The 9,701-nt window shown below is 41.1% G+C and overlaps 1 pseudogene; it reads right to left on the minus strand.

The window, feature by feature from the left end:
* Positions 1-4,501: 4,501 nt before the first annotated feature.
* LOC149821874 (plasmodesmata-located protein 2 pseudogene) lies at positions 4,502-5,852 on the minus strand (annotated as a pseudogene).
* Positions 5,853-9,701: the final 3,849 nt, after the last annotated feature.

The following is a 9,701-nucleotide window of genomic DNA, read 5'->3' on the forward strand; positions in this document are numbered from 1 at the left end:
ACAATTTTCATCCAAGATTAGGTTATTGGCTCGAAAAACACCAAACGCTTGGCCTCTCGATCAGTGAGGCAAAATGGAGCTCCAAGACCTCACGCTCCACAAACTCAGAGGTCGCAGAAAAAGCACTTCTCACAGTGAGAACATGCTGATTTGAATATCTTGCTGCTAACCATAGTCATCTGTATCGTTAAAGGTAATTTCTCGGTGATTTTTCTTAAGAGATATTTTGAAAAAGTGTTTTTTCTCAAAAAATATCATATTATAAATAAAAAATAATAGGTGTTATAGTATTTTTCATGCAAAAATATAAAAAAACAATTAGAAAAAGTTTTAAAATATAAAAAAAAACAAGAAAAGATGCTTACAACAACAACTACGCCTTCATCCCAAAATAATTGGGGTCGGCGATATGAACCAAAAGATGCTTAAAATATAAAATTTATTTTTTTGAAGATGTTCTCAAGAAAATCGATGCCGTACACCTGGGCGCTCAGTCGGGACCTAGCTACAGTGCAGGTTCTTGGGGAGAACACGCACCACCCTCTCGTCTAAGGCCCCTTGGACGTGCTCCCTAGCAAGCTGAGCAACAATGCACACCCCATTGAGCACGCTTCCCACGGTTCTACAACTAGGGGTGTACAACAAGCCAAGCTAACCCAAGCTCGACTTGTTTAAGCTCAGCTCAAGCGTTTGTAAAGATAAATGAGCTGAGTTTGAACATCAGATAGGCTCGGCCTAGATAAGCAAGCCGAACTTGATCAGGGATATCTTTGCCTTAATGAGCAGGGTTATTGCTTTCTGTTAAAAGTTAATTAATGTTATTTTGCTTGTGTACTTAATATACTTTTTGCTCTATGTTTTTATCAGAAAAAGAAGCTTACCTTACTAGGCCTATCCGTTTGTAGAAGTTTTTATAAAAAAACGTGACTAACGTTGACGGCCTACTCGCGTGGTGAGGCCTTGTACTGTTGTGTAGAGGTGGGTGTTCAAATCTTCCCCTTAAAACTTCCATACTTTTATTTAAATACTGTCAAGATTGGCTCGGCTTGAGTTCTAAACTAAGCCCAGCTTGAAAAGAGGTTTTTAAAGGCAATAGGCATGTTGAAGCAGTTTTTAGGTGCATCCTTAGAGCTGAGTGCAACCACAAGCCAGACTTCAGCTGACTCAACGAAGCAGATTTTTTTTTTTCACATGTTCCACATTGAAAATAGAACCCATTACTTGAGGTTTACAAGCAGCAGCTTGCTTTTCTACCTGTTCTTGATTTTTGCCCTATTTGCTGAAGGAATTGAAGGTCTTCTCCTACACAGATTGCAAGTCAGGAACTTGTTTAGCAGGGATGTGCTTTTTTTTCTTCACCAATTCAGTCAGTAGAACAGACTGGCAAGGTCTGGAGACAGAGACGAGTGCTTCGGCTCGGTTTGGCTCATTAAGTAGTAATAACTATATTTCAAGTATATTTCATTATCTTATAATATCATGTAAAATAATTATTAAAATGCTTGGCTTGCAACTAGGGGTATGAACAGGTTGGATGTAATTTGGATCCAGGCAGTCCAAACTAAGATTCGAATCTGAGGTGCTGCAGGTATAAGATCTGGACACGAGTCCACCATAAGAAAAAACACACTTAGGTCCTAAAAGGATGACATAAATCAGACAAGATCCATACCCAATATTTTTTAAAAGTCTTTTTTTACATTGAAAATCGCATATCTTAATCAAAACTCGGGTCGGACCTGGGTCTGTTATGAAATTTTATAAATGATACACAACTCCATATACTAGCCGGACCCTTTGGGTCCAAGCCTGATTCTAATCGGATCTTCATCTTTATCACCAAACCCTAACCATATAAGGTTTGGCATTATAGGGGTGGTCAATGGGCCAGAAGGACCAGCCCCGTTAGCTACATGTTTGAAATCCAGCCCGTTATATACGTGGGCCAGATCGGGTATGTCTCGTGGGCTACCGGCTGGTCCGACGGGCCTGAGCCATTTATTAAGTTTTAATAATATAAAAAATTTAAAAATTAATTAATTGTGTAGTAACTTGGTAACTATTATTATTTACCTAATTAGTTGCATTGATTTTATGAAAACTTGTTAATTATTTATTATTTGCCTAATTAGTTGCACTAATTAGTTGAGTTTGGGTCTGGTCAGGTCGGGCTGGACCCGCTTCACATTGCCCCCATTGACCCTTCAAATCCAAGCCCGTTGAGAACTGATCCAAAGCCCAACCCGTTAGTAAATGAGCAGGGTCATCTCCGGGCTGAACTCTAAACGGGCACCCTTATTTGTCACGGGTCGGGTTCCAGTCAAACCTGACCGATTGACACCCCTACTTGCAAGTAATGGGTTTAGGGTCTAAAATCCATTGCTTTCAAATGTGAAATAATGTAGTTTTTCTGCAAACCAACCAACTGGAACTCAACTCATTTAGCTCAAGCTCATTATGAGATGGAGCATGGCTCAAGTTTCCAAAAAGAAAAAGAAAAAAGGAGACAAGCTAGACCACCTCATAATTCATATTGAATTCATTCAGCTCTTTTACCAGCCAAATGTGGGAGAAATTTCCCCTACGTCAAAAGCACAGGGGTTCATTCAAACACTCGCATAGGAATTGAATTCCAAGTGAGAATCTATCCTTTTAGACATTTAGAAAATGATAAAAAACATTTGGTGCTTTTCAAAATCGAGAGCACCTTTCTTGTAATTCTCGCTCATTTCTTTTTACTTTTTCCATTAATACCTCAACTAGTACAACACTACTTTGCTGTGTTTCATTACTTCCAAAAAATGGAATGGTAGGCCCCCACTTCCCCCAAAATGGAGCATGTAAGGTCAGTAATTTTTTGTTTCAATGACAGATAAGTCCCAAGACCAAATACCTTTTAGGATTATTTAAAAAAAAAATACATGAATTTTTCTAATAATTCAAATTCAACCTAAACATACATATATTTCAAAATTATACCTAGTTTTATTTTTAGTTATTCAAATTCATACTCTTGTTGACTATTGATCCTTTAACCGTAGTTAATAGTTAAGAAACTTAAAAATTACATCAATTTCTCATCTCTCTCTCTCTCTCTCTCTCTCTCTCTCTATATATATATATATATATATATATATATGACAAAATTTGTGCTGGTTTTGTACCGTTATATCTTATTGTGGTTCACACTCTTGTTTGCATAGATTTAGCTACCAAATAAAAAATTGAACCGTATTGATGTAGTTTATTTAGTATATTAGAAGGTTTTACCTATTTTTTGTCATTGGTTTCAATTTCTTCCTTCATTATATCTTTATTTTGTTAGTGCTATTCAAGTTGTTCCATGCTCTAATTTCTTTCCTTTTTTTTCTGCAGGTCATCTAATGTATAAAGTTCACCAGTTTTTTGAAATGAATGGTTGTGATACTTATGAGGGAAGAAAACCAAATATAGTTTGTGGCATGAAAACCAAATATAATTTAGCGATATTTGATTTACATTATTTTATGTAAAAATGTTTGGTTGGTATAAGAGTTTCCATGGGTCTTTAGGAATTTTCTCCTTTTCTTTATCATAATTGATTTATAATTAGATCTTAAGAGCAATATCATGTTTCAAAGGCTTGGTAGTTTGCCATCACATGTAAATTTTGATTGATTAATATATTTTGAACTTTTAGTGAAAAACGTAATGAAGTTTTTGGTAATCTGACAAACAGTCATTATCTGTTTTACTACTTTCTCAGTTGGATCTTCCATTATGCTTACAATGTCTCACTGGGACCCGCTTGTTAGGGCAGACGGTTTTCTAGTGTAAATAATACTCGAAATAAGTAATACATTTAGTCGTTTCTTTTTTTTTTTGTATTTTTTACAGAGAAAGTGGGGGTTAGGCAGACCCCTACCAGTTATACAACCATACCATTTAGGATTCGAACTTGCAACGTCCCAACACAAGGTGAGGTGCACTAACTGCTCCAGCCAGACAAGCAGAGCCCCCATTGGTATTTAGTCGTTTCTTACACACTCATGGGAAGCCACTTTCCCTTAAAAGGAACACCTAAAGAGAAAGCGCTTTCCCATGGGGGAAGTACAAATCCATTTTGATAGGAAACCTTTTTTGGGGGGGGGGGGGGCATTTGTTATGTAGGCCCGCTACATATTTCTCATGGAGATGTTTGTTTTTACTACTTCTGTTACGGAAAGTAGCCCTTTTCACTATAAAAGTGAATCCTTTTCATAGGAAAAGGCACTTTCCTGTAAAAGGAAGCCCTTTTCAATTGAAAGGCCATGCAACACACCTAATTGGGGAAGCAACTTTAATGAACTTTTTTTTTACTTGGACAAACCGCCCCAGGCGGAGAGACCTATCTACACTGGCTCAGCCAGCTGTACTAATGGTTGATGTCCATGTCAGCATAAAACTCTAAGGGCTTACCCCTCGACCCAGGGAGTCGTCAAGCTTCGGCCAGGTTAAGCCAAACCCCTTGGGTCTAACTCCTTTATTGAACTCCATTGCCGTTCTCCGAAGAGAAAGAGTGAGAGTCAGAGCGGGAAAAGAAAGAGTAAATAGGAACCCCAAATTTTCCACTCTTCTTCTCATAACCCCCAACTCTTTCCTCCAACCCCCACAAGATCTCCTAATAGAATAGGATCTACAATAATAATCATTCCCTTTATCTCTTAATCTGCTGAATATGAACAAAAAAAACAAAATTTGTTCCTGTCACTAAAGGCAAAACAACAGAAGAAAAGAAAGGGATGCAGAGAAAAAAGAATGAAAGAAACACACCCAACAAATCAAATATAAGATTTCTAATAGAAACCAAAAACTAAGCACGGAGAACATTGTCACAACGTCATGCTTCTTCACGAGGGACCTGATGAAGCAAACGCACATGAACGCGAAGAGCATCCCCGCCGCAACTCCCACCACAATCATCACCGTCTTCCCCGTCTGCGGTCCGTGCCCGGACGAACCTGAAACCACCACCCAAAAAAAAACCCGGTAAGCGGTTTTCCGGCATTTAATCTCAAGAAAACCCCCAGAAAACGAACACCCATATTCAGAAAAGTGCGGCCTTTCTCCCTTGGGAACTCACCTCCACCGGCGCCGTAGTTGCCGTACCCTCCAGAACCACCATCCGGGTAGAACGCGTACGTCGCGTAGCACCGCGCCAGGTAAACCTGGCCGGAATTCACGGCGCTGCAGCGGCTCTCGACCTCCCGGACGGCGGTTTTCAGGCAGTTGAAGCAGTCGGAGATCGAGAGATCACCCTCGCACTGGCCGAGCGCGTAGACGCCGCCGCCGGCGTCGACAGTGTAGAAGCCGCTGCCGCCCTGGATGCCGTTCTGCACGTCGGAGAACGCGGCCTTTCGGTTCTGCTGGAACGTGGAATCGGTGGCCGGAGACGACCCGCATCTCGAGTAAAGAATCGCCGTGCCGGGGACATGGTTCGGGTCGCCGGTGGTGTACTGGAGGTAGCATCCCTGGAGCTGGACCCGGGCGGCAGTGGCGGCCCGGCCGCAGAGGCGGGCCGCCTCGGTCGGAAGCCGGTTGACGCAGTCATAGCAGTCGCCGTTGCTCAGATCGCCGCGGCACTGGAAGAGGCCGGAGATGGCATGGTCGCCGGAGCCTGCGGTGGTCTTGTAGAAGCGGTTCTGGGTGGCCTGGGCGATGAGGGAGCCGAAGAGGGCGGGGAGGGTCTGCTCGAACCCGGCGTTTGGGGGGAATGTTCTGCTGGAACAGCCCTGATAGACGACGTCGAACAGGTTGGGGTTGGGTTCGGCGGTGGGGAAAAGGGTGGTGTACAGGACCAGGAGGGTGCTGATCGATGAGATAAGGAGACCCATTATCGTGGGGAGGAAGGTTTCCCGGCTTAGGGATGGTGGTTTTCCCAAAGGGATTTAACAAATTTGTATAACATTCTCGCCATGAACAAAGCGCAGAAAACCTTGCGTGAAAAAGAAAGCTACCGAGTTGCCGAGGAAGACGTGAACGGAGCACTTGTCTGTTCATTGTGGGTAAAGCACGGTATATGTTATCGTATCTCGATGTTTGTCAGCATATGCGATTGCAAAAAAAATGAATGGTTGTAAAGACTTAAGTGCCTCGAAAATGATTATTTAAGACTCGAGAAAAAAATCGCTCCTGAAGGCCATGAACATCAATCTTCTCACTCTCTCTATCTCCTTTCTTTTTCTGCTTCTGTGCACATCTAGCAGAAGATCCTACATTGCTCCATCAAGCACCGACTGACCTGCACATTGACTGTTGTGGAGCTTGATTCAGAGTTTTTACTCTTACAGGAGGAGGGTTTGGGGGCTCCTCCCAGCGTGGGTAGCATCATTCAACAAAACGAGTTGTAGATCCTGATTCAGAGTTTCTACCCTTACAAGAGGAGGGTTTGGGGGCTCCTCCAAGCGTGTGTAGCATCATTCAACAAAATGAGTTGTAGATCCTCATTCAGAGTTTTTACCCTTACAGAAAGGGGGGTCTGAGGGCTCCTCCCAGCGTGGGTAGCATCATTCAACTTGATGAGTTGTATAGTCTGATTCAGAGTTTTTGCTCTTATAGGAGGAGAGTTTGGGGGCTCCTCCCAGCGTGGATAACATCATTCAACTTGATTCATTGTGGAGCTTGATTTAGAGTTTTTGCCCTTATAGGAGGAGGGTTTGGGGGCTCCTCCCAGCGTGGGTAGCATCGTTCAACTTGATTCGTTGTTGAGCCTGATTTAGAGTTTTTGCCCTTACAGGAGGGGGTCCGGGGGCTCCCCCCGGCACGGGTCCCAGGTGTCGTGATCAAAAAATGCACAGGGTATCGTGGTAAGAAAGACATATTTTTGTTCCAAGCAAGGTTGGAAGAAATCAATGGAAAATCCAACAAGGAGCATGCCAGAATCAAGATGTGGATGTCAAGCGAGAATGATGTTGTGCAACTCAAATAACACAAAATAATAGGGGTCTGATTTTTAGTTAAAATGAGGAATGGAATGACATCAAAAATCGCTGAAAATTTACAAAAATAAACTAGACTCAATAACGAAGACACCACTTTTTACAGATTTGGAATATGACCTCCGGTTAGGGAGATATGACCCTGACAAGTTGGTCCTAATTCGGGTAGCGATTTACAGCGATTTGCTTACTGAATAACACTACAAATCGCTATAGTGATTTGCGGAAGACACTACAAATCGCTATTGCGATTTGCGAAAGAATCTACAAATCGCTATAGCGATTTGCAGAAGAATCTACAAATCGCTATAGCGATTTGCGGAAGACACTACAAATCGCTATAGCGATTTCGATTTATAGTGTCTTCCGCAAATCGCTATAGCGATTTGTAGTGTCTTCCGCAAATCACTATAGCATTTCGTTGGGATCCGCGCTGGGGGGGAGCCCTCGGACCCCCCTTCTGTAAGGGCAAAAACTCTAAATCAAGCACAGAAGTAGAGAGAAGGGGGAGAAAGTGAGAGGGTTGATGTTCATGGCCTTCTCCAGGGGGAACTCTTTACCTCCCTTGATTTCTTCTCTAGAGAGAGAGAGGGGTTTACAGTGTTTTACGGAGAAGGGAGAAAAGAAGATGACAATGAAAAGTTCAAACGGACATTTTTGATGGCTCAGGTTTGTTTCGTCGGATGACCATCGGATCGCCGACTCACCATGGGATCGTCGGCTCACCATCGTTTCGCCGGATTACCATCGACAAAACGATTAAGGTTCGTTTCGCTGGGTTGACTTTGAAGAGTCAACATCATCCTTGACTTTCTGGATGGAGGACATGTTTGTCCTTTTTTTGAACTGTTTGTTTTTTCTTTTTTGAATGAAGGGAATTTTTGTTATTTTCTCAAACGATTAAAGTTTGTTTCGCTGGGTAGACTTTGAAGAGTCAACATCATCCTTGACTTTCTGGATGGAGGACATGTTTGTCCTTTTTTTGAACTGTTTGTTTTTTCTTTTTTGAATGAAAGGCATTTTTGTCATTTTCTCAAACCATCGCTTTATGAGATGAATAGCAAGAAAGGGTACTTAAGTCTTTGCAACCGCACCACACTCCAATGCTAAGTGATGTCAACATACACGGGAATACGAGCCCCATGTGCTTGTATACGTGGTGCTCATTTAGACCCCCGAACATAGATGTCGGATTCAGTGAATCATCGGGGGCGAACATACACCACCCTCTCGGAGGAAAGCCCTTTGTGTTGTATGGAAGACAAAAGTGAATCCCACCAAAAGGAGGGGTACCAAAAAAAGACAAAAAAATAGTAGTTATATAAACTATTGTTCAAGTAGGAAGAGGGGCAACATGGGAAGTGAAGAGAGTAATGGAAATCGTATATTGCGTACAAAGAGACATTAATGAAATTGGCATGTTGATACGTGAGCGTGCACTTTGAAATCGGCATGTTGCGTACAAAGAGACATTAATGAGTGTAACCGCATATACTTGGATACGTGACGTGGACCGGGTACCTTGATACGTGAGCGTGCACTATGAAATCGGCATGTTGCGTACAAAGAGACATTAATGTGTGTAACCGCATATACTTGGATACGTGACGTGGATCGGGTACCTTGATACGTGACGTGGAAAAATACTAAAAGATAAGATTCAGAACGAGAAAATACTTGAAAAGGTAGGTAGGTATTGCACCTATTAAAAATAAGATGAGCGAGAATCGTTTACAATGGTTTGGGCTTATTCGGCCAAGCCTACTCCAATTAAAAGGATGAAGAAATGAAAAAATATATTAGCTAAAAGAAGTCGAAAGTAAGCCTAAAAATACTTGGATGAAGATGATAAGAAAGCTTTAAACCTCCATCAGGACATGACATTAGATAAAAATGATTGAAGAAGAAGAATTCATGTGGAGGACCCAAAATGATTTTCTTGTTAGTTCATATCACCGACCCTAATTGTTTGGGTTGAAGGCGTTGTTGTTGTGCATTACGAAAGCACGTACATTTTTCATAAAATTTTTAATGAATTTTTAGTGAAATAAAAATATAAAATATTTTAAAATAATATAACTTTGTCAAATTTAATGCAATTTGTCTGAATTCAAGGTGATTCACACGAATTAAATACACTTTTACTGGTCACTAGTTGGAAGAAGATGTTTGTGAAGGCAGTTAAGAATCAAGAGTAGTATTCAGATGGGAAGTAAAGGGGTAGTATTTGTTATATGCAACCAAAAAGTGAACCAGGGAGAGGTGACATGGGTAGTGTGGGGCCTTTGGTCAAGTGCTTCCTGCGGCAGTGAGAGGGTGAATAACGATGTCTTGCGATAAGGTACTTTTGCAGGAGATTGTTTTGTTTATGATACAAGGAAGTTCTTGTTTCAAGGGGTAGTATTTGTTTAATATGGCAGATGGGGGTGTGTATAGTTATTGTTGGGGAGTATATATATATATATATATATATATATATATATATATATATATATATATATATATATATATATATATATATATATATATATATTCTTTTTTCTAATATAAATGTCAATATTGTAAATATATTATTTGATTGGATTACTATGAGAGAGGCAAAGTGAAAGTGAATCAAGGCACTTACCTGGCCAAGCTCTTCAAGTTGTCATGGCCCATATCTCATGCATGTTGGACAACTATTCAGACTTTATTGACATGCACCTAGGGGAGCATGTATGCATGCATATGTGTGCGTTTTTCAAA

This window comes from Nuphar pumila, chromosome 11, assembly GCF_984573655.1.
Source record: "Nuphar pumila chromosome 11, dmNupPumi1.hap1.1, whole genome shotgun sequence".
In the NCBI taxonomy this organism is placed as follows: domain Eukaryota; kingdom Viridiplantae; phylum Streptophyta; class Magnoliopsida; order Nymphaeales; family Nymphaeaceae; genus Nuphar; species Nuphar pumila.